The sequence below is a fragment of the Suricata suricatta genome, chromosome 3 (assembly GCF_006229205.1).
Source record: "Suricata suricatta isolate VVHF042 chromosome 3, meerkat_22Aug2017_6uvM2_HiC, whole genome shotgun sequence".
In the NCBI taxonomy this organism is placed as follows: domain Eukaryota; kingdom Metazoa; phylum Chordata; class Mammalia; order Carnivora; family Herpestidae; genus Suricata; species Suricata suricatta.
Window position 1 is genome coordinate 17,873,553 of NC_043702.1, and position 22,801 is coordinate 17,896,353.

Genomic DNA, 22,801 nt, shown 5'->3' on the forward strand with positions numbered 1-22,801 from the left:
GTTGTTATGCAATATGTGACACACAAAAAGTATTAAAAAATAGGGGCACCTGCGTGGCTCAGTCTTTAAGCACTGGGCTCGGGTCATGATCTGACGGTTCATGAGTTCAAGCTCCCATGTGGGACTCTGTGCTGTGCTTGGGATTCCCTCTCTCCCTCTCTCTCTGCCCCTCCCCCACTCACAACTCTCTCTCAAAAATAAACATTTAAAAGAAATTGTAAACAAAAACATTTTTTAAGTATAAAAGATAAAATAACAGATCTATGCCCCCCCTTCAAATAAAGTATTGCCTACACAGTTTAATCCCCTTATCTTCACCTTCCCAATAGCCTCTTCCCTATCACCGACCACTGAAGAGAATAAATAACATTCTAAATTTAGTGTTTATCCCTTCCATATATTTCTTTATTCTCTTACTACACGTGCAGGTCCTGATTCAGCAAGTATGTGTGTTATTGATACATAACAATTACCATAAACTCACACATTTAGAGGCTTAAAACAACATGAATTTATTAGCTTGCTTCTGTAGGACAGAAGTCCAGGCAGGCTTGGCTTGGTTCTCACATAGAATTTTGTAAGAAATCAAGGGCGGTTTTCTTATCTGGAGTCTCTGGGCAAGAGGTCGCTTGGAGGCTGATTTAGGTTGTCAGCAGTACTTGGCAGTTATACGATTGAAGTCCTCATTTCTCTGCGGGCTGTTAGCTGGAGGCTGTTCTGAGCTCCTGGAGGCTGACCATAATTATGCATCGAATCCTTATCACACTTGGAATGTCTCTTATTTCCACTCTCTTGACCAGCTGGAGAAAACCTCCTGCTTCTAAAGGGTTCATATGATTAGGTTAGTTCGGCTCACCCAGATAATCTCCCTATTTTAAAGTTAACTGATTAGTAACGTCAGTTGCATCTGCAAAATATCCCCTGTGCCATATAACGTAGTGTATAATGTACTCATGGGAGTAACGTGGAGAAGGGGGAACATGGAAGCATCTTCAAATCCCATATATCTATGTGTCTTTGTATTTTTTATCTTTTGAAGGTCAGTTGTCCATATTTTAACTTTAAATACGTGAAACCATACTATATTAATCTGAAACTTGCTCTTTTACTTTTCTTTTCTTTTGCCTCATGTCAAGTTTGTTATCCTTGTTGATGGTGGCCTTTGCTACTGCATAACATTTCACTGTATGAATAAATTTCATTTCTTTATTCCCCTGGTGACTGATATTTAGGTTGTTTTCAATAGTTTATGATTACAAACAGTGTTGTTATAATACGTTTTATATGTCTCTGGTGTACATGTGCAGACACTTCTCTAGGAATATGCCCAGTAGTGAAATTGCTGGGGTATTGGCCGTGCATGTTTTCAACATTGCTAGGTATTGTTAGATTGTTCTTTTAAGTAGTTATACTAGTTCACACCGCTCCCCACCAGCAATGCATGCAAGTTCCTATGGCTCCACATTCTCATCAACTTGTGATACAGGGAGATTATGTGAATTACCTCATTGAGGTAATATATGAACTTTAATAGTCAACAAATAAATACTTATGAAGTGGCACCACCTGCCAAGCTGTGCATAAAATAGGCAAAATCCTCATCCCATAGAATTGCATCCATGGAAAAGGCAAAGACACACACACACACACACACACACACACACTGCTCACTTGATATCTCTACTTGGATGTAGAGCATCTTGATGTGTCAAAAACCAGCTCCTGATGCCCCCTCCCAAGCCACTCCTGCTGTCATACCTATCTCTGTTAACAGCCTTTCTAGTCTGCTAATTGCTTAGGGCAAAGTCTTTAGGATTATCCTTGACTCCTCTTTTTATTTCACACCCATTTGTAATCCATTAGTAAACCTTAATAGTTCTGTCTTCAAAATACCCAGAATTCCACCAGTTCTCACAATCCCTCTGTTTCCACCTAGACCCAAGCCACCATCATCTCTTGCTTGGTTTATTGCAACAGACTCCTAACTTGTCTTCCTACTTCTTCCTTCCTTACAGTTTGTTCTCAAAATGACACCTACATTGGTCCTGTTAAATGGAGGCCAGATCATGTTACTCTTCTGCATAAAACCCTGTAATGGCTCCCTGCTTGTCCAGAGTAAAGGCCAAAGTCCTTGCTATGACCTACAAGGGCCGATATTAAAGATTGTCACAAATTCTTCCCCACTCCTCTCATTGAGAGGTGTTTTGGTATCCACCCTCACTCCTTGAATCTAGGTAGGCTCCATTACTACTCTATTAGAACACGGCAGAAAATACCACTATGCCCATTTCTGGGGCCAGGCATTAAAAGACTGGCAACTTCTATTTCCTGTCTCTTCAAACATTTTGCTCTTGGCACTTTGAGCCACTGTGTAGGAAATCCAACTACTTGGCTAGAGAGACCACATGGAAAAACCCTAAGACTACATGGAGAGGAAAAGGGGTCCAGCTTGCAGTCATCCCCACCAAGGCACCATACAGGACAGTAGAACCATTTTGGGACCCTACAGATGCAGCTGCTAGCTGCTGAGTGACCTCAGTTGATGCCATACCCACTGAGTCTTGTCCAAATTCCTGACCTTTAAGTTGTGAGATGTTTAAAAAATGGTTGCTGTTTTAAGCCACCAAATTTAAGATACTTTCTTACTCAGAAACAGATAACCAAAAGAGCCTAACTAACCTTGCCCCTACCCATAATCTCTATGCTCATCTGCTACCTTTCACCTTCTTTATTCCTGTCTAGTCCTAGGTGCCTCCCTGCAGTTCTTCAAATCTTCCAGAAAAAGCCTCTGCCCAGGACCTTTGCTGCGCTATTCCCAATGTTAATTTTTCTGTATACACTTAAATAAAGCTGGATCAAACTACAACTACTGTTTTGGATGTTTTGTTTGTAATAGATAATATTCACCTTCCTAGTAGAATAAATATCTCACCAAAACACTTTTAATGAATGTACAGTGTTTGATTATGCAGGTATTTGTTTTAACAATGTTTCTTTTATGAAAATTTTCTAATACAGAAAAAAATGAAAGAATAGTACAGTGAAAATCCACATATTTGCCATCTACTGTCTATAATTAACCTTTTACTATAGTTGCTTTATCACATAGTAATCCTCTATCTAACTTTGTAAATACACTTCAAAATTTGTAAGGTCAGGGCTTTTTGCTACCTTTTTCATTACAGTATTCTCAGCACCTAGAACAGTGTGTGGCAAACAGTATGCATTCTATAAATATTTGGATCAATAAACTCAGGAAAACTACAAAAATTAATATAGCTCAGTAAATCTAGTTTATACACACACAATGAGTCTCCAGTGAGATGTCACCCTCTCCAGGAAACCTTCCTTGAATGAACCCTATCTCCTGCCAAGCTAGGTTGAGGATCCTCCCCCATGCTCCTATAACATCTGGGACCCAGACCGTCCATCTTGTTGCATTCAAAGCATTGCATTATAATCATTTTGTACGTCTATTTCCTTTATAGATGGTGAGCTTCTTGAAGGCAAGGATCACTTCTCACTTGCCTTTGTACTCCAACGCCTAGTACAATGCCTTGCCTAGGAAATCATTATATTGAATACTTACCATGGGGCATCTACTATGCTGTATTATATGTCTTGTGCACTTTATGTGTATCATGTTACTTAACTGGGTCAATAACCCTATGAGGTTGGTATTGCTTTTATTTTTCATATTTTACAGAGAGAGAAATTGGGGAACAGAAAGGTTATTTGTCTGAAGTCAACAGCTAGTCATAAAATTGGGATTTGAACCCAGGCCCATCTGGTTCTAGTGCCTGTCTTTGTAACACTATGCTGACTCCTACAAAGAGGTAGCTCCCCTGTAAAACTTATTAAATGTGAGCCACAGGGGTTCTCACTTGGCCGGACCCTTCCAAAGTCCTGGGAGGGGCCCAGTAATGTAGTCACAGAGTAATATACCTTTTCTAACTCAAATTGGTTAAGATGCTGTCTCAGGGCACCTGGGTGGCTCAGTCGGTTAAGCATCTGACTTTGGCTCAGGTCATGATCTCACGGTTTTGTGGGTTCAAGACCTGCACTGGGCTCTGTGCTAACAGTTTGGAGCCTAGAGCCTGTTTTAGATTCTGTGTCTCCCTGGCTCTCTGCCCCTCCCCCACTCTTGCTCTGTCTCTCTCTCAAAAATAAACCTTTAAAAAAAATACTACTGTTTCTTTCCACTCCAACTTCACTTTTGTTACATGTTCCCTTATGCAGAGGGTATTGAAACTCTATGGTGGTTTCTGAGATCAAGCTAAAATTGGGCTATTTAATTTGGACTCGGTGATGCATTAGTTTCTTAGGACCGCTGTAAGAAGTTACCACAAACTTGTTGGCTTCAAACAACAGATATTTCTCTTTTAGAGTTCAGAGTCAAGGTGTTGGCAGGTTTGATTCCTTCTGCAGACTCAGAGGGAGCATCCATTCCATGCCTCTTTCCTAGCTTCCAGTAGTTGCTGGCAATACTTGACATTCCTTGGTTTGTAGACACTTCATTCTAATCTCTGCCTCTGTCTTCACATCAACTTCTCCTCTGGCGCTCAAGTCTCCCTCCACCTTTCTCTTGTAAGGACACCTGGTACTGGATTAGGGGCCCATTCAAAATCCAGGATGATCTCATCTCAGGACCCTTAACTTAATTACAACCACAAAGACCCTTTTACTAATCAAGGTCACATTCACAGGTCCCGGAGGTTTGGACATGGACATATCTTTTGGTGGGGGAGAACTGTTCAACCTCTGCTGAACTCTAGTTGTGTAATCTAAAGGCCTCTCTATGTATAGTTCATTATTAACTCATTCTGGGGTGAGACCGTCTTCCAGAACCATGGCCAGGGCCCATTCACCATGCCAACAAATGCATATGTCAGATCGGAGCTTATGTTGCAAAAGGACATGTACAATAGTACTTAGCACCAGAAGTGTATGGGTAAAGAACAAGGTTTGAAATGTGGGGAGACAGAAGTTTGTCTGTGGGAGAGTCTTCCAATCATCAGGTGAAAACTATAAATGGAGAATTCAGTTCTCATAGACACCAAATTAGAACTTCCCTCTTGTCAGGAATATATTTGGACTATGCCCTGAAATCCTATAGCTCATATAGGAAAGAAACTTGGTAGCAGTTTTCAGAGCTAATTCTTTAGAGCTATGAATAATTAAAAAAAAATTATGATCACTCATTCTAGAGGAAAAACTAAATTATCCTTCCAGTCTTTCTTAGATGCTGGTATTATAAAATTGTTGTCATGTAAAGATGTGATCACAGAGTATGCAACCAAAAATGTATACAAAAGTATTACAAGGATATTAAAAAAGATTGTTAATTTTTCCATATTTTGTGATATTTGTGTCAGCATTTTAGAATTTATAATTTATGATTTTACTTCTTATTCTAAAGTAAATATTCACTTTCTTGCCTAATATTATACTCATAATTTTATAATCTTTTTCTTAAGAAGGACTCCAAGATTATATAACCTTTTAGGCCCCACCAAAATCTACCCTTGTCCCTTTAAATAAGGTAATGGCATTTTCACTCCTAGGCTTATACCCAAGAAATGTACATATATTCATGATAAGACATAGATTAGGCTTAGCAGGGATACTGAAATGGCCTCATACTGGACACTACCATAATGCCCATTATATTACTTATCTATTGCTGCATTAAAAAATCACTCTAAAACTTAGTGGCTTAAAATGATAAACACTTATTATCTCCCAGCCTCCTAGATCAGGAATTTGGGAGTGGCTTAGCTGGATGGTCTTGATTAAGGATCTCTTCTGAGGTTACAATGAAGGTTGCAAAGAGGGAACTACAGTCATTTGGAGCCCCTTGAATAGGGCTGGAAGACCCACAGCCAAGCTCATTTAATGTGGCTGTTGGCAGGAGGCCTCAGATCCTTGGGAGGTTGGTCTGAGGCCTCCCTGGAGAGGGAGTGGGGAAGGGGGACACACGCATCTATCTGCTCTGGCCTTGGCCATGATTTTCCTCAAGATCTCTATTTACTGTGCATTGAGCCTTACTTGTCTATCTTCAATATTTGTAGTTTTCCTTCTTTGAATCCTTTTTCTTTTTAAATTTCATTTCAATATTTAATGTCTTCTTCCTTTTCACCCTTCGACTTCTCTTAAGGTATTATCTACTTTGTTAATTCACTCAAGCATTTTTCCAATGCAGCTTTTCCTTCTGAAATTACTTTTTCTTTCATTTCTAATTCCTTTCTGAGTTCTGTCACATCATTTTAGAGTGTCTCTAACTTTGATTTAGGCTGCTCTTTTATGTCTTATATTATTTTTGACGTCTTCTATTTCCTTTCTAAATAGCTACGGTTACAGTTTTTATCTGCTCTGTGGGCATGACTTCCTGGCATGCTTTCTTTGCCTGTAGGTAGTATTGTGGTTCTGCTTCTTATTTTCTTATAACTGTAATTGATTTGGCCTCAATACTTTTCTGTTGCTTATTTCTATGTTAAATTAATTTTCCTGAACTTTTAGGGAAGTGTGGGTCAGAATAGCTCTTCTAACTTCACAAAATTCCCCTTTGTTACTTTCAAGTAGTAATAAAGAATATGGGGGGGGGGGCGCCTAGATGGCTCAGGCAGAGTCTCCAACTTCGGCTCAGATCATGATCTCACAGTTCATGGGTTCAAGCCCTGCATTGGGCTCCCCATGTTTGTCTCAGCCTTATCTTTTTTTTAATGTTTATTTTATTTTGAGGGAAAAAAGAGAGAGGGTGTACAAGCCAGGAGGGGCAGAGAGAGAATCCCACTAACAGTGCAGAGCCCAATGTGGGGCTCAATTCCACGAGATCCCATGACCGTGAGATCATGACCTGAGCCAAAATCAAGGATTGGATGTTTAACCCACTGAGCCACCTAGGCGCCCCTTTATTATTTTATCTTCTTTATTTTTTTGTTATCTCTATCCTGCTCAGTGTTGATTCGTCCCCAGCAGTATCTTCTTATGCGGGATCTTATCCTGGCAGAGAGCCCCGATGACCAGTCTTAAGAGTCACAAAGGCTAGAATGCCCCAATTATTCCAGATCTTGTCGCAGGCTGCTTGTACTCACCAACTCATGAGTTAGGGAAAACCCCTCCCGATTTCTGCTTTCTCAATTTGACCCATGAACACTCAGTGCTTATTTTGGGGTCGTACTATTCTCCGTTCCAGCGGAAGCCCACTACTCCCCTCTGCTTTCTTTTGCACATACCCCAGCTCCATGCAGGTCTCGTTGCCTTGCCTACACCCACTTATATTTTGGGCTTCATGGGGATAACTTGCTACCTAATTTTGTTGTAAATATTATCCTTTCATTTTTAGCTTTACTATCTAATTGTTCTGTTTGGGGTTTTGTTGTTGTGGTTTCCTTTTGTTTGTTTTTTGGTAGAGATTTAGAGTAAAACACTATGCCTCTGCTCCAGCTATCTTCACAGAATTTCAGTTGTCAATATCTTCTTGTGGATAGTGGTTGAGTATATTATTCACTTTGTACAAATTTATTGAACTGTACCCTTCACATCTGTGTACTTAGCTCTATGTGTATTATATATCCATAGAAAGTCTATCGCTGTACTAGCGTTCTCCAGGGAAAACAAATGTAATAGACTATGTGTGTATGTATATATACATAGTATGTGTATATAAAATATGTATATATACATATGATATACATATACACACATAGGGAGGGAGGGAGAGGGGAGAGATTTATCTTAAGGAACTGCCCATTTACTTAAAGAGTGATTATGAAAGCTGGCAAGTCCAAAGTCTCCAGGGTAGACCAGCAGGCTGGAGACCTAGAGAAGAGCCGATATTGCAGCTGAAGTCTGAAGGCTATCTTAAAATTAACCATACATCCCCTAAAAAAGAATCTTAATATGAATTTATAGATTATCTAAAGACTCAGAGAAGGCAAGTAAGTTGCCCAAGATTGCAGCTACAGAGCAGTGGATTCAGAAGTAGAACTTAGCTCTCCCTGAGGCCACAGTCTATGGTACTTTCCACTATACCAGGAAAAAAGACATTCCAATGGGGTCTAGTCCCATCTTTACTGCTTCTTTGCAAATTCAAGACAATATTCTCCTCCATAAGGAGCCGCAATGGCTCCTGGATGTTCTGGTTTTGCTTTCCACACCGCAGTAAGAGTGATTATTTCAAGCTGGAAATCTGATTCCATCATCTAGAACACTTTAAAGGTGCATCACTGTCTTCGTCCATTTGGGTCACTATACCAGAAATACAATTATTGACTAGGGGCTTAAGCAACAAACATGGAGGGTGAAAAGTGCAAGATGAAGGTGCTGGCAGACTCAGTGTCTGGTGAGAGCCCATTTCCTTACTCATAGAGCACAAGTCTTCTGTGTCTTCACATGGTGGAAGGGGTGAGAGAGCTCACTAGTCTCTTTTGTAAGGGCACCAGTCCCACTCCTGATGGTTCTACCCTCATGACATAATCACTTCCCAGAGGCCCTACCTCCCGATACCATTAGGGGTTAGGATTTCAACGCATGAATTTTGGGAAAACAAAAAAATTTTGACCAGCAGTCTAAGAATATAGGTATAACATATGATAAAGACCAAAAAGCTGTAGTTTAAATAAGTTAGAAGTTTGTCAGATATACTCTAACAGTGCAGGGCTATGATAGCTGCTCCGTGATGATGGGGAGTTTTCCTCTATCTTGTTGCCTTGCTGTCCTCAGCATATGGTTTCCATCTCAAGGTCTAGGATAGCTCCTCCAGTCCTGACCATCACATCCAGCCAGAAAATAAGAGGAAATGGAGGCCTGCCCTTCTGCTTACAACCTGCTGGTGAGATGTGGTCACATGGGCAAGCTTATATGCAAAGAAATCTGGGAGATGGCCTTTAATTGGATAGGCATGTACCAAGCCAAAGCTCTAAGATTCAAATGTTAAAGAAATAGAGGGAAAATGGATATTGGGAGACAACTAAGACTTTATGGCACATGTGGTTTTCTATCAGTCTTATAAAAAAAATTACATGTCTCTTGGCTTTGCCCTGCCAGGCTCCAGTCTCACCTCCCAGCACACGCCCCCCTCACTCTGCCCTCCAACCACACTGACCTTCTAGTTCTTGAGTGTTCTGCTCCCCCACCTCCACACTGGGCCTTTGTAGGAACTGCTCCTTCTTCCTGGACTACTACCTTTCTCCCACATTGCCTAGTTAACCCCCACTCATTCTTCAGATATTGGTTCAAATATCACTTCTTCAGGCAGGCCTTCCCTGATCTCACTCTAATACAGGCACCCACTCCTACCTACCATGAAGCCTTCCACTACACTACTCAGCTCAGTTGTAATTGTGCACCTATTTGATATAGGTATTATTAAACTAATTGCCACCCTGTCTTCTAGACTATAAATCAGCGAAGGCAAGGCCATTTCAATTTTGCTCACTATTGTATCCTTAGCACCTGGCCAAGTATGAGGGGAAAATATTTTTCTTGAAAAGAAAAAAATGGAGAAATGAGTTACTGTGAGTCCTTAAAACTGAATGATACTGATGTGACCATTTCAGCTGTGTGGAGAAGTTCTCAGACCACATGGCTTAATCTAAAGACTTATCATCTGGGGCGCCTGGGTGGCTCAGTCAGTTAAGCCTCTGACTTCGGCTCAGGTCAGATCTCACATTCGTGAGTTCGAGCCCCGCGTCAGGCTCTGTGCTGACAGTTAGCTCAGAGCCTGGAGCCTGCTTCCAGTTCTGTGTCTCTTTCTCTCTCTGCCCCTCCCCGTCTCATGCTCTGTCTCTCTCTGTATCAAAAATAAATAAAACATTAAAAAAAAAAACAAAGGTACAAAAAAAAAAAAAGACTTATCATCTCTACAGTCACCATAGCAAGTCTGGATTATCTGGGTCCTCTCATGGGTAGAAAATGGGTTGTTTGAATTCAAGGTCATATGTTTGATTCTAGCATCCCATGAATTGCCATCTTGCCCCCCCTCCCCCCGACTGCAAATAGAGTCTACCAGGCTTTTAACTGTTTTTGCTTTGATCAGGTTATATGAAAAAAGAAACCAGGCAGGTTGAATCCTGCTAGATTGCATCCCTGCACAGAAAACCCCACAGCTTTATCACGTGAATGATTGCCTGCTCCGAGGTCCAGAGTTCAGAATACCCACAGGGAGGAAGCACTTGGGAGTTACCACTGAAGTTAAAGTGAAGTAAACTGGTGAATTTCTGCAAATCACAGATTTAACTTCCTCTTCTACATTATTCCAGGTCTAAACACAAAGACCTTTTGGCAGACCTCAGAATTATGTGTCTGAATGCTTTTGGCTACAAGTAACATTATGTGTCTGAATGCTTGTGGCTTTAATTTGGCTGGCTTAAACTGTAAAGCATTTGTCATCACATATCACAAGAAGTCTGGAGGCAGGGAAGTCCAGGGGTCTTTATTTTTTTGGAACACTCCACAGAGGACTTGAATTCTTTCCAACCCCATTACGTATGAATGGCTCTGCCCTCTTGCTTTTTTTCTTTTGACTATCACTCCAAACAGTACATAAACAGCTACCTTATTATTTTTTAAAGAATGAAGAGTATCTCATTTTAAAGAGATACCATAACTTATTTAACCAACCCCCTCTTGATGAACATTTGTTTCTAGTCTTTTGATAGTACATGGGTGTGATACATACTTGTGCATACGTTATTTCATGTGTGAGTGAACGCATCTGAAGATAAATTCCTAGAAGTGAAATTGCTGGGTCACAAGATGTATGCAGCATTTGTAATTTTGATAAATGTTGCCAATTTGCCTTCCAAACAGGCTGTACCAATTTATATCCCTTTGCCTAATGTGTACAGCAGAGCTTTAAGTCTTTCTGACACTGTAATTTAGAGTGGAAAAACCATGGTAGATGTCTGAATGGTTTCTGGGAAGAGAAACAGTAAAAGGGTCACCTATCAACTTAGTCATTTCAACTGGTAGCAACATAAGCCTTGATCCTCCTTTCCATAAATCGTTAATCCCTGTGGACACCCCCACCCCACCACTGAGTGCCTAGGCCTACCTGTCCTTGCATAGTCATATATCAGAATTTAGCCCTGTAACTTGGCTGTTCTATCCACAAATGACTCCTCTCTAGGTGTCTTTTCTCCCCATCACCACTGAGCCATGTCCTAGTCTTCTCCTCCATTAAACGTTACCTGACACCTCCAGCCAGAATTAGTCACTCTTTTCTGCTCCTACAGACTTTTGTTCACACCTTAGGCATCGCATGAATCACCTATAACATAATTATTCACTTACCTGTCTGTCTCCCGCACTATGTCCCTCAAGGATAGAAACTTCATCTTCATCTTTCAACCAGGGCCCTCACACCTGGTACCTGGCACGTAAGTGGCTCACAGTAAAGGTGTGGGGAAATGAAATGAGGCAAGGACACAGATGTGTAGTACCTGGTGGCAAGTGTAACAGCATTGATCTTTTTCCTTTGCTGACTGTGGTGATGGGAGGGTGAAAATATAGATGTTTCTGAATATTTATGTTTCTGGATGTTCCCCTTATTCTGGAATCTATTCTGTTCTCTGCTCAGTGGCTCGAGCAGTGCTTGGGAGAAAACAGGCCTTTCATAGATAAATTGTGAGGGAATAGATACCTCTGATCAGAAGGAACATCGACCATGCAGCTGAGATTTTTTGCCTGTTTCATGTGGTCAAAAGGTGTTTCTCTGACCATATCCCTGCCCACTGGCAGGATTTGGCTGACACTACGAGGTGCCCTGATTTTGAGGAGTCCTAATTTTCATAGATTTGCTTGTAACTTTGCACTGCAAACTTCTTCTGGGGACCTTCATCTAAAGCATCTAGGCAGTCTCCTTACAGATCCAAGTTTGTGCATCTAATTCAGTTTTATGAAACAAAACAATATATGGCAGAGGAATACAGAGGTGTTAGAAATTATAAGGATAATTGTAGACAGTAGAAGATAACTAACAGAAGACTGGTAAAGGTTGTCTCCATGGAAGGGGGAGGGGGAGATAATTGCAGAAGAGCCAACAGGCAGCATATGAGACCCTCATAATATTCTGTTTCTTACCCTGAGTAGTAGATACGTGGAAATTCCTCAGGCCATTAATCTTTAAACTGTACATATTCATGTAATACACCTCACTATGCATGATTTATTTCCTCATTTTTTTGAAAAATAAAAACATTGTAAAAGAGAGAGAAAGAAAAGGGAAGGAAGGAAGGATGGAGGGAGTGAGGAAACTGGATCTGTTAATAGGAAAGAACGTACCAATGTCAAATTCCTATTTTTGGCTAATATTATTCAGCATCTAGGAGGATAATCTAAACAATTACTCAGTGGATCCGTTTATTTAATTTATGAACTATGCATTAATTCATGCTCAAAAATCAAACATTCTACGCTTCTTTCCTCAGAATATCTTCCAGACTAAAATTATCTATGTCATGGTTTTAAGGGATAGAATTTCCTCTGGAATCTTCACCTTCTTGTAGTTGCTCCTGCAACCATACATCACAGCGGAACAGAATCACTTTTTGGTTCTCATGTTAAATTAAACTCTGCTCCCCTTTTCCTCTCCTCAAGTTAACCATCACCTTCAATCTCAAGCAAAAGATACTCCTGCTGACAAGTAATACAAAATATCACTCTCAATACTAGAGCTGTTAATTTTGAATTATTTTCAACTATATCCATCAAAAGCCTTGCTGAAACAAATGAATGGATGACTATGATGTAGCCAAGCATAAGAGCTTTGCCTAAGAGAATCAACCATGTCTGAAGAAACTTAATCAGATTCACTCTCCTGTGGAGCTGAAATCGAGATGCAGAAGTTCGAAATTGACGACAGGTTGATAAACTGAACACACAAAGAGGTAGCAGGTCACAGAGGTTTTGAAACCACAAGGAAGCAGAAGCCATGAGTAAGCAAAACCAAGAACAAACACACAATATTCAAAAAAGAGTTTGAAGAGGTTGGCTGCCAGCAGGAGGAGTAGGAGGATCAAACAAAACAAACAAAACAAAACAAAACAAAACAAAACAAAACGCAAGCTGACTCTCCATAATGGCAAGAAACTGAAGCCCTTCTGATGTTGAAGGCATGACAATTATAACGCACAAATTTTACTTACGGTCCTAAGTCATCTTGTAGTTCTCAAATTATTTCCTAGGCTATACAAGGATGAGCAGTTCTTGGGGCACCTGGGTGGCTCAGTTGGTTAAACGACGGACTTCGGCTCAGGTCATGAGCTCACAGTCCATGAGTTCAAGCCCCACATCCGATTCTGTGCTGACAGCTCAGAGCCTCGAGCCTGCTTTGGATTCTGTGTCTCCCTCTCTTGGCTCTTCCCTTGCTTGCTCCCGTCTCTCTCTCAAAAATAAATAAAAAACATTTTAAAAAAATAAAAAAGGATGAGCTGTTCTTGGTTTCTTATGAAATAAATGTTCATTGATCTTCTTGCCATATTTAGTCTTAGAATAAAATGTCATTGGGGCGCCTGGATACCTAGGTTGGTTAAGCGTCAGACTCTTGACTTCGGCTCAGGTCATTATCTTATGGTTCATGAGATGGAGGCCCACGGTGGGCTCTGTGCTGACAGCTCAGAGCCTCCTTGGGATTCTCTCTTCTTTCTTCTGCCATGCTCACTTGCTCTGTCTCAAAAATAAACTTTAAAAATAAATAAATATATATGTGTGTGTGTATGTGTGTGTGTGTGTATCTATACAGACATATATCACTCTATTCTCTTGCTTGCATTTGCACGGTTTCCATGCTTGCACAGAAAAGTTGGATGCAATTCTTTGCTTCTCTATAGGTAAGGGGTTTGTCTGGTCTAGTTTCTTTCAGGATTTTTTCTTTATCTTTAATTTTCTGTAGTTGGAATATAAGATGCTTAAATGTGGTTTTCTTTGTTATTCATCCTGCTTGGTATTCTCTGAGTTGCCTGGATCTATGGTTTGGTGTCTGACCTTAATTTGGGGAAATTTTTCAGTCATTATTTCTTCAGATCTCTTCTGTTTCTTTCTCTCTTTTTTCTTCTGGTTTCCCCTGGTGAATACTACACCACTTATAGTCCTACAGTTTTAGATCATCTGTTGTGGCTTTTGTCAGTCTTCTTCTGTTTTCTTTTCAGTTCTGGAGGTTTCCAATGAAATATCCTTAAACTCAGAGATTCTTTCCTCAGCGATATCCAGTCTACCTATAAGCCCACCAAAGGCATTCATTTCTTTCTTTCTTTTTTTTTGAATGCTTTTTTAAAAATTGAAGTATTACTAACATGGCATTTTCATTCCTATTACAATGGTGTTGTTGTTTTTTAATCTCTAGTATTTCTTTTTGGTTCTTTGTATGAATTTCCATCTTTGTTTACATTGTCTCTCTGTTCTTTCATGCTGTTTCATCCATTAGACATCTTACCATATTAATCACAGTTGTTTTTAATTCCCAATCTGATAATTCCAACATGCCATATCTGGGTTTGGTTCTGATGCTTGCTCTGTGTTTTCCGACTGTGTTTTCTTCTTTCCAGTATGTCTTGGGTGCCTGGATGGCTCAGTCAAGCGTTCAACTCTTGATTTCAGGTCAAGGCAAGATCTCTTGTGGGATCAAGCCCTGTGCTGGGCTCTGTGCTGAGTAAGCATGGAGCCTGACTGAAATTCTCTCTCTCCCTCTCCCTCCCCCACTACTCACTCATGCACGCGTGCGCGTGCACACACACGTGTAAGTCTTATGATTTTTTTTTTTTTTTTGCCAGGCATGATGTACTAGGCTAAAGAAACCATTATAAATAGTCTTTAGTAATGTGGTAATTTATAGGGGGAGAGAAAGCATTCCACAGTTCTTTGATTAGGTCTCAGTCTTTTAGTGAGCCTATGCCTCTGGACTGTGAACTTCACATGTGCTTCTCAGTCCCTCCTAGGTGGGACAGGATGGCCAGAGGGAGCTGGAGTTGGGTATTTTCCTTTCCTTCCTCTAGGTCGTTAGGCTCTGATAAACCCTAGCCAGTTAGTCTCTAGTTAAATAGTTTCTCCAGAAGCTGACCTAGCTAAGATAAACAGAATGCTCTAATGCATTTCAAAATGGTTCCTTTTCCTCTTCCCCCTGCCAGAAGCATGCAGAAAATTTTCTATTTATTCACTGTGAGATCTGGGTCAAATTATAGAAGGTAGGGGGTGCCTGGGTGGCTCAGTCGATTAAGAATCCAACTTCAGCTCATGATCTCATAGCTCCTGAGTTTGAGGTCCACATGGAGTTCTCTGCTGTCAGCACAGAGCTTACTTCAGATCCTCTGTCCCCCTCCATCTCTGACTTTCCCCCATTCTCTCTCTCTCCCAAAAATAAACATTTTAAAAAATAAATAAATAAATGTAAAGAATTATAGAAGGTAAAATTCACAAAAGCTTGGAAGCCTCTGGATGACTGTGTTCCCCCAGCTCTGAGCAAATCATAAGTTACAGTTCAGATTCTGACCCCAGCACTGGTTCCCGGCAGAGGTTTCAGCTTATTGGACTTCTGCCACTATCAGCTCTGATTCTCTTCATTTGCCCACTGGTCTTGCCAATGTGGGGGCTGGCGATTTGCCCTATGACCTCACTTCTCTTACAAATCAAAGAATAGTTGTTGATTTTTCAGTTTGTTTGGCTTTTTATTTGTTGTTAGGACAGAGTGATGACTTCTAAGCCCAGAAACCAGGAGTCTTATATTTTATTATTACTGATTTCCAGCTTGTTTGTCAGACTTTAAACCTGCAAGATTTGCAGAGATTTCCTTTATGGTCCAATTTAAAACAAGACTTGGAAGGATCAAACTGTTACCAAGTAACTGCATCCTGGAACAAAGTTCAAAGTTACAGTTCAAGTTCCCATAATTAAAATAACAGAAAATAACCAGCACCCAATAAAGTAAAATTCACAATATTTGGCACCCAAATATTACCTGGCTAACAAAGAAGCAGAAAAAGATCATCTAAAAGGAAGAAAAAAAATTAACCAATCAAAACCAATCCAAAACTGATACAGATTTTAGGATTAGCAGACAAGGGCATTAAAAGTTATTGTAACCATATTATATATGTTCAACAGTTAAGTGAACACACGGAAGAAAGTTTTTAAAGAACTTAATTAACCACCTACAGATGAAACTACAATGTGTGAGATTGAAAGGGATTAGGAACAGATCAGACATTGCAAAAGAAAATATTATGGGACATGAAGACACAGACTGTGATAAGTTTAAGATATATACTATAAACCCCGCAGCAGCCACCAAATTAACAAATACAGAGTTATAGCTAATCATCCAATGAAGCAAAGAGTGGAGTAACAAAACGTACTCAATCCAAAAGAAGGTAGGAAAGGAGGAAAAGGGAGAAAAGAACAGATAGGACAAATAGAAAACAAACAGCAAGGTAACAATCAACCTAACCATATTTAAAAATCATAGTAAATGTAACTGAATTAGTTAAATGGCAGAGATTGTCAATTTGGATTTTTTTTTTTTAAAAAGATTCAACTATGTGTTTCCTAAAAAACACTTTAAATATAAAAACAGATATTTTGATAAGAAGTAAAAGGATATAAAGTACTGAGAACAAACTGAGGGCTGATGGGGGAGGGGGAATAGGGAAGGGGGGTGATGGGCGTGGAGGAGGGCACTTGTGGGGATGAGCACTGGGTGTTACATCGAAACCAACTTGACAATAAACTATAAAAGAAAAAAAAGTAAAAGGATATAAAAAGACATATTGTGCTATCATTAAAAGAAAGCCAAAGTAGCTATATTAATACCAAAGTAGATTTCAGGGAAAAAATATAACCAGGAATAAAGAAGGTCATTATATAATGAAAAAAGGGTCATTTCATCAGAAGAACAGAATATTCCTAAGTGTTTATGCACCTGAAAGCAGAGCTCCAAGATTCATGATGCAAAAGCTAATAGGACTACAAGGGGCAATGTAGAACTGTATTCAGAGATTTCAACACCCCTCTGTCATAAGGGATAAACAAGCAGACAAAACTTCATAAGGATACAGAAGGTATAAGCAACACTATCCACCACCTTAACCCAAATAAAATTTATACAACATTCAATAACTGCAGCATACATATTCTTTCCAGTCAGATATTTATTTAGGACTGCATCTTTGAAGAGCCTTCTATGTAGGAAAGAGACCTAAAAGTCATTAGCTTTAAGATGATAATCAGAGCCTTGAGAATGGAGGCAAAGAGAATGTGGAGGGTGAGAAGAGAGGATGAGTTAAGGAAGAAGGACCAGCAGGACAACCTGAGGAGCATTGAAGACATAGAAGCAGGAGAGTGGGTGTAATCAGGACCACTGAGGAGTGTTTCATTCAGGGACCGGCCCATAGAGTCAAGCCTGCATTTACTCATTCAACAATTTCAAGCACCTGCTACTTGGCAGGCACTGTGTTGGGGACACAATGGGAAGAGAAAAAGCAGACTTAGACTCTGCTGTCCTGGAGTTCACAGAATGGGGAATAAATAAATCTCACCAACAAATCTGTAATAACAAAGATGGTTTTGTGAGAGCATATGCCAAAGGAATGCGATCTTCTTAGAAAGTAACATTTGAGCATGATCAAGACAGCCAGGCACTAGATAAAGAACATAGGCAACAAAAGAAAAAATAGGTAAAGTGGACGTCATCAACATGAAAAATTTTTGTGCTTCAAAGGACATCATCAAGAAAGTGTAAACACACCCTGAGCACAGGAGAAAATGTCTGTGAAACATGTATCTGAAAAAGGATTTCTAACTAGACTATTATTAGGAACTCCTAAAACTCAATAATAAAAAGACAAACATGAGCAGAGGATTTGAATAGACACTTATCCAAATACAAATGGCTAATAAGCACATAAAATATGCTCCACATCATTTGCATTAAGGAAATGCAAATCAAAACCATAACGAGATACTGCTTCACACCCAAAGGGATAGTCATAATGATAACTTTTAAGATGAAGAATAACGTGCGTTGGTGAATGTATTAGTTTGCTAAAGCTACCATAACAAAGTACCATAAACTGAGTGCTTAAACAACAGAGATTTACTGTCTCACAGTTTTAGACGTGTTAAAAGACAAACTGAAGCACATTAAAAACTTTAAGAGTTGGGGCGCCTGGGTGGCTCAGTAGGTTGAGTGTCAGACTCTTGATTTTGGGCCAAGGCCATGGGATCAAGCCCTGCTTGGGCTCCGTACTGAGAGTGGAGACTGCTTAAGATTCTCTGTCTCAAATTAAAAAAAAAATGAGTTTGATCAAGCAAAAACTGATCTGAATCAGGTAGCATCCAATCTAGCAGATAGAAAGGACCTCTGAGGAGCTGTACAAAATGAAAGACTTTCATAGGCAGAAGGCAATGGAATAAGAAAGTTAAAGCAGCAAAAAGGAGATTGGTTATTGCAAAGTTACTTTCCCTTAGGAGATGGCAGAGATCTATCTAGTGCTGATCAGGTGATTCCTGATTGACTGGTTTAAGATTCCATTTCTGGGACAGTTGAAACTATAATTAACTCTTCGGTGATATGGGACTTAGTATAAGTGATTCCACTGTGGGTCTGCTGTCTTGTTTTTAACAGAGGCTAGAAGTCCGAGATAAAGGTGTCAGCAAGGCCAGCTCCCCACCAAGGGGCTAGAGAAGGATCTGTTCCAAGCATCTGCCAGCTTCTGGTAGTCGCTTGGTTTGTGGCAGCCTAACTCCAGTCTTCACATGGCCAGTCTCTGGGTCCAGATTTCTCCTTTTAACAAAAAACACCAGTCATATTGGCTTAGGGGTCCAATCTCCTCCAATATGACTTCATCTTAACTAATTACATATGCAATGACCCTATTTCCAAATAAGTTCACATTCTGAGGGACCCTGGGACATATGAATTTTGGAAGGACATAATTCAGCCCATAACAGCAAGGATGTGGAGAAATTGGAATTCTCATACAGTGCTGGTGGGAATGTAAAATGGCGCAGCTCCTTTGAAAAACAGTCTGGCAGTTTCTCAACATGTTAAACATAGAGTTACCATATAATCTAGCAATTCCACTCCTCGCTATATATCCAAGAAAATGGAAACATATGTCCATACAAAAAATTATATACAAATATTCACAGCAGCATAACTCATAAAAGCCAAAAAGTGGAAACAACCCAAATGTCCTTCAACTGATGAATGGATGAACAAAATGTAGTATTATCACACCACAGGATATTATTTGGCAATAAAACAAACGAAGTACTTAAACTTACACAATATTACATGTCAATTATGTCTCAATAAAAACATAAATGAAGTACTGACACATGACTCAGCAGGATGGCATAGATGATCCTTGAAAACGTTACGCTAAGTGAAAGAAGCTGATCACAAGAGATCACATAATGGGTACTCCATTTATAAGAAATGTCTGGGTTTGGCAAATTTGCAGATGCAGAAAGTGGACTGCTTGCCTAGGGCCGGGGAATTTGTGGAAGGTAGGGGGAGGTGACTATTAATGGGTACAAGGCTTCTTTTCGGGGTGGTGAAAAGGGTCTGAAATTGATTGTGGTGATGGCTGCACAACTATGAATATACTAAGTTTAACTGTATACTTTCAGTGGGTGAATTTTATGGTATGTGAATTGTATCTTAACAGAGCTGTTACTTAAAAATAATAATTGACAAATAGGAATAAATAAACTCCTTACCATGCAAGCAAAAGAGAGAAGGGGAAGAACATTCCAGTAAAAAACAATCACCAGAAGGTGAGCTCCAGAATGCCAGCAATTTTTGCCAGTTTTGTTCACTACTGTAGTCCCAGCACCAAAACAATGTCTGGTAAATAGTAGGTCTAGTGTGTATACACTCACACACACATAGTATATAATATAATGTATAATAATACAGTAACATGTGCAAAAGCCTGGTGGTGAACTGTCTATAGGTCATGTGACTCTCAATCGTGGGGTTAGGAGTTTGAGCCCCAAGCTGGGGGTAGAATTTACTTAAAAAGATAATAAACTAGAAAAAAAAAGTCTGGTATGTGGAAAAGAGCCTCTGAAGAAAAAGATCAGTGTGTGTGACTGGACCGACGAGGACAGTCGGACCGTGCAAGTCAGAGTTTAGATCTTAATCCTAAAAGCAACGGGAGCCACAGAGGTATTTTTAGGTGGAGACGGATCAGATCTGCATTTCAAAAGACCCCACCAATAGCAGGGAGCAGTTAATTAAGATAAGGACTGAAAAGTTGGATTCGGCAACAAAGAAGTTGTTGGTGACCTTGGACAAAATCCGTCCAGGTAGTGAGATGGAATGACTAATTTGGGGAACTGGAAAGGAAGTAGAGCTAGCAAAATTATCCTACACTTGGTAAGACCTCTCCTTATTCTCAAGTCTCCAAGGAAACCGACCAAAAATATACTTGGCTTGGGAAATAACAAAAGACATGTTCGCATGAATATTCACACGCAGCCGGTTCGGCAGCTGATTCTGTTTCTGTTCAAGGATTCCACACTTCTCACCCTGACACTGATGGCAGGGACCCATGGCCTCAATTCTTGGTTCTCTCTCACCAATGCTGGCCTTTCACTGCTGGGAGCAGGGGATGGAAGGCCGCAGAGCAAGCAGGCTACAGACATCTGAGATGTGGGGGCACTCCAGAAACGGAACTTGTCCCCTTTTAGCTGCACTGCACCTCTCACCTGGACTACGTACAACCCAGAACCCAGGGGCAAGCCAAGGAGACACTCTTAAGTCCTATTCACAGAAGACTAAAGGGAAAAACTTTTGGAATAGGGCACTTGTCCACAGTGTCACCAGATGTCTCAACTTGAGAACACCTGGGTTCTAATTCTCAGCCTGCAGTCACACCTTAACCTCTCTGGGTTTCCACCTGCCCATCTCAAAAATTACAAGAATCAATCCATGCCTTGCCCTGATCAGACTATGTAGAAGGAAATGACAACCCCGCAAGGGTGTATCTAGATTTTGTGGGGCCTTTAGTTTTAATCATTTCATGGGACCCCCTTAAGAAAAAGAATATAAAACTTTAAGAACAAAATTAGGTACAGATGTAAATATTTATAAATTTGTAGTTGGAGAAATTATATCCAACTACAAATTTTAAAAAGGTAATACAAAGCAATTTTTAAATTGTTTAAAAATTACATATTTATTATATTCATTGCCTGGCATACCATTATCCATTTTTTTGTCCACTACATTTTTGGGCTACATAGTCTTTAATGGTTTCTTCACACAAGTTTGTCTCCTCTTTCTGTGGAGGAAGGAAGATGATTCAGTCTTTGTCTCTCATGGTTGATCAAAATTTGCTCTTTATTATTCCCAGTTCAAAAAGATTGTTCCAGCATCCCAAATTAGTATTTTACAATTATTCTCGAATTTGGGGACCTCTCCATCAAGTTTCTTTTCTTTATGAGCTATAGGATTTCAAGGACTTTCACATTTTCTTGTGCAGTGATTAATCGTTTATATCTCCTCATTCTTCCAGTGCTGGACAGGCTAAAACCAAAGGATCTCTGGCACCTTTAGGTCACCATGCTTGTAATTCAGCAGAGGGGGTTAGGAGTATTCTAGAAGCCTCTCCTACACTGGGAAGGTGAGCAATAACTTAACTATATCCAGGAACCAAATATATGTGTCCCACTTAAATTAAGAGTACTCCCTACTCCAAATGCCTAAAAATGTTCATGGCTACTTCAGTGCCCCCAGATAGGAGAGTCGTAAGGAAAAGAGACCACTAGTGGTCTTAACAGAGCTGAGTTAAAATGTCCTAGTTTGGGGGCATCTGGGTGCTCAGTTGGTTAAGGGTCTGACTCTTGATTTCGGCTTAGGTCATGATCTCACGTTTGGTGGGTTCAAGCCCCGTGTGGGACTCTGGGCTGACAGTGCTTGGGATTCTCTGTCTCCCTCCCTCTCTCTTTCTCTGCTCTTCCCCCACTCGCACTCTCTCTCGCCCGAAATTACTACTACTAATAATAATAATGCCAGGTTTTACTAACTTTATAAAAACACCATCTCTTCCATGGCAATAGAGGGGGCCTGGGCGAATGAGAACCCATAAAATGAAGTGTCTTAGCTTTGGGGCAAATCACCTAAGGCCACAAAGGGCTCTTTATAAGGCTGAGCCAAGAGGACGAAAATGTTACTCACGTTTGGAGGGAGGCTGAGCGGCCTGGCCACGGTAGATCACAGCTCGCGGCCGGCCCAAGGCGTGCCCAGTGAAAAAAGCTGTGGCCACTGCCAGACAAACCCACGGAGAGGTCCCCGCCGACACAGATGCCCCCTCCTCTGGTCCCCACTCGAGACCCGGAGGGTCAGCTACCGCTAGCCCACCTTTAAGCTATGCGGATCTCCTCCTCCCGTTTCAAAAGGAGCGCGCTCCCTCCGACCGCCCCTCACTTCCGGCCTGGAACTCTTTTGTCCCGCCGGGTCTCGCGATATCACGACTTCTCGCCTTCCCCCGGCTAACTCCGGGGAGCAGCACCCACGGGTCTCCAGGTGGGGCCTTTCTTGAGTAGTGTCTGGAGCGAGGCCCGGCACGTTTTCTAGTAGCATGGACCTTAAGTCCATCAGGCCCGCGGTTCAGATCGGGAGCGGAGGGGTGGGATTCGCCTTCAACCTGACCCTGGTCCGGTTCTGTCGTATATGGGTGATAAGGACTCAAAAATATTAATGACTGCCGGATACTGGGCGCTATCTACGTCATCTCATTTAATTCCCACAATAACCCCAAGAGAAAGGCGTGCTTTTCACCCTGGTTATACAGATGGG

General features: G+C 40.7%; 1 long non-coding RNA gene across 1 annotated transcript; it reads right to left on the bottom strand.

Moving 5' to 3' along the window:
• Positions 1-487: 487 nt before the first annotated feature.
• LOC115286372 lies at positions 488-22,418 on the bottom strand. Its single transcript, XR_003906031.1, has 2 exons — positions 22,181-22,418; positions 488-820 (listed from the first exon to the last, which is right to left on the bottom strand). It is a non-coding gene; the product is annotated as an uncharacterized LOC115286372 (long non-coding RNA).
• Positions 22,419-22,801: the final 383 nt, after the last annotated feature.